Source organism: Triticum dicoccoides, chromosome 5A, assembly GCF_002162155.2.
Source record: "Triticum dicoccoides isolate Atlit2015 ecotype Zavitan chromosome 5A, WEW_v2.0, whole genome shotgun sequence".
In the NCBI taxonomy this organism is placed as follows: Eukaryota; Viridiplantae; Streptophyta; class Magnoliopsida; order Poales; family Poaceae; genus Triticum; species Triticum dicoccoides.
This window is the reverse complement of record NC_041388.1, coordinates 436,146,705-436,150,135: the sequence shown is the minus strand read 5'-3', so window position 1 is coordinate 436,150,135 and position 3,431 is coordinate 436,146,705.

The window sequence follows — 3,431 nt, the reverse complement described above, 5'->3', positions numbered from 1 at the left end:
AAGATCCAGTGTTTGACACTGAACCATACTACAGGCAGGGTCCTCTAGCCGAAGTTGATCACCAGCTACCGGCAACCTGGACTGCCTACCTCAGTATGCATCAGAAGATCCGAGACCCACAAGTGCATCATCAACTGCAGCAGGATCTGGTGGAGCACCTATGGAAGATCAAGGGCGATGTCGGGCTCGACGTGTGATGAAATATGAGTTTTTATTTGTTGAACTATATAATTTGTATTGAACTATTTGTTGTTGCACTATTTTGTTGAATTATTTGATTTTTTGTGATGAATTATGTGATAAAAAATTATTTATGCCGAGAATTCAACGCCGAACCACGTCGAATATGGGCCGTTTCTCGCCGATATCAAGCCATTTTTCTATTTATCTGAGCCGTAAAGCGGCCACGAATGGGCCGATATCGGCGACTGGGGGCGACGGCTGGATGCCCAACCGCCCCAGCGCCGATTCTATCACCGGCTCGCCCTCATGCGACGATTTTTATGCCTTAGGGGGGGAGGGGAGGGCCAATGGCTGGAGATGCTCTAAGAAATGTGTGACATTAAGGAAGGTGGTGTGCGTGTATGTCTACTACATTAGTGTCTCTTAGAGAAATACCTTCCTCAAAGAACAGAGACTCCACTAAAAGCATTGGAAAATTACTGATATAATCTCCAACCACTTTTAACCGGAGATGATCGACCGAACCAGACATAGGTGAATGATGACCAAGCATCGCTAATTAAACACCACCTACGAGAATGAAATGCTTTTCATCCATTCCCAATCCCACCGATGGTGACTGCCGTGAGTGGGCGCCACTATGGATTGCCTTTTAAGCTAAGCTTTTCTTCTTTTTGGTGCTAAGCTACTGCTGGTACGGACTAAACTCGGTTTGCGGTGCACGGGAATGGGAATGGGAAAGAGTGGGCTGAATAATTAAGCTTTTGATCCCTCGCTTTGGCACTCTAGGCCTCTTCTAGGTAGGTGTATGGGAAAAGGAGAGGCTGTGAGATTCGGATTAAACCCACAAAAGATGCCTACAAATAAAGCAAAACCTACCTCATTTTTCGAATTAAAGGGCGCAATAGTGAAGCACACATATATATTCCCTTTCATTTGTCCATCCCAAGCAAGCATGGGAATGGGATGAAAATTCCCTAGTCTAGTCTAGTCTAGTCCCAACCTCCCATTCCAAGCGTGCGTCCAGACCCCGGAAGGCACCGAAACTACCTACCTAGCCGACGGTGGGAGCGAGAGAAGCCTTGAATTATGAGGAAACTACACAGTGTGCCACTGGCTTGCGGTGGAAGGGAAGGGAAGGAAGAGCGGTGGCAGATCTGGTAGGTGGCTAGGCCATCTCCGGCGAGTTCGAAAGCTGATGATTCCGTCACATGGGTCATGCTGGGTTGAGACAATTTTCGCTGTTCCCAATCCTGGACTACATCACGTCCTCATCCATGCAACGCAACCGACGGGACACAATTCATTTCACGCCGTGATCATTCATGGTAGGAGAAGCTGGCGGGCGCAGGGCGCTCACAAGTCGCCGCAGTGATAAACTCCATGCACGAACGCGGCAGTAAAACTGTGCGTGCAGCAGTGTACCGTGTACCGTGTAGACGTATATCACCCATGCATGTGGCGTGTGTGTACAGTGGTAACAAATGTACCACTGTAGTCTGTATTGCCACTGGCTAGATACGGGCGGAAGGATCATGTGGATCCGCAAGCCGCACCCTGCGCAGAGTTTAATACGCGGGTTTGGAAGGGCGGATCGATGACGTCTTGGCATGCATGCATGCATGCATTCGGTCTCTCGAGACACCTCATGCACCGGCACCAATCATGTGGGCCATGTGGCGTGCACGATCCCATGCATGCACATGCGAGTTCGTGCGCCTCTGCGTGCCCATCCTCGACGGAAGGATCCCATGGACGATGCATGTGGATAAGCGATTTGTTTAAGCGGCCAAATAAGCCGCCTAACATGCCACGGCTACGTACGTACGTGAACAGGTATGCTCGATCCATAGAAAAACATATACGACGATTGAACTCTTGGCAGTGGCCCCTCCACCGATCCTGGGTCGTGCAGGGGACTGCGCGTGGCCTGCATGTTCTCGCCGCTTAACTGGCCGCAACAGGGTGAAAGACATTCCTGTTAAAAGAATCTGTAACCATGGTTGGAGTCAATCCTCATATCCCGCCCATGCCCAAACTGCCCTCCGCATTCGGCCGCGCAAAGCTCGGCTTCGCTCACGACTAGCCTGTCGGCAAATGTTTTTGCCGACAGAACATGGCCAGCCCTAGTAAGTATTGCCGACGAATGGTGCTTCTTCGCCGATGTTTCATCTGTCGGCACTTCCTGATGTTTAATTTGGAAGACCAAAATAAAATCGAATGCTTTTTGTAATTTAACATACCCGGATATATTTTTGGAAGACCAAATGTTTTTGGAAGACCAAAATAAAATCGGCGGGGATAAGGGGGTAGACCTGATGTTTTTCATCCATCGATAGTTTTTCTCTGACGGGGTATATACACCCACGAGTCACAAGAACACTATGGTGGCGTTGGGTCCTGGCTTTACCTTATCCCGGCTACTTGCTAACGTATCACGCGGATCGGCGTTTTCGACCCCTAATTGATAACTTTTGCTTTCGCCGATAGTTTGAATCTCTGCAACCGTGTTACTGATCTCGTTCCGCATAGCTAGCAGATTAGCATTCTACATGGCAGTTTTCTGCAGAGAACTTTTACCCTAAAGGATCATCGCCGACGGTAAGTTTGTCCCATTACCAATCTTTATCTGACGTGTAAACAGTCAGGAAATAGTGACTTTCACATGACAGAATATATAGCATGTTGCGTCTGGCATATATTTTTTGGACAAACAGCATTTGGCATACTACACAGCTGACCGATTCTTTTGAATTTTGCAGCTGGGATATCATCACTGGCTACTAGCTAGGAAAGCACGTAGGTGCATGCGTGCGTGTATGGTCTACCAGCCCATGTCAGGACATCAGAATATCACATACATTCAGAAGGACCTGCATGATTGAAGATTGACTTGTAGTATTTGGTTGGCATAGGGAAAGCAAGACTTGTTTTACTATTTGTTAATTTGCACGTGCCATACTTGTGCACGCGTCTCCTTATTGCACTTAATTTAGTTGACCATTAGATGACCTGAAAAGTATCGTAGTATTGAAGGAAATGGAAATGGATCTGGGTGTAGTATTACCAACCTTCAGGACTGACCTGAAGAAAGAGATAGTCCGGGAGAGCGGATCCAGCTCCATCTAGTTTCAGCTCTGCTCCCAACCTCACCGGTGGAGCCACTCCACCTGCAAACTCCAGAGTTCTATAAAAAAACAGTATGGGCAAAAAACCATCTCCAGATTCTGGTTTAAGGGCCTTGCTTC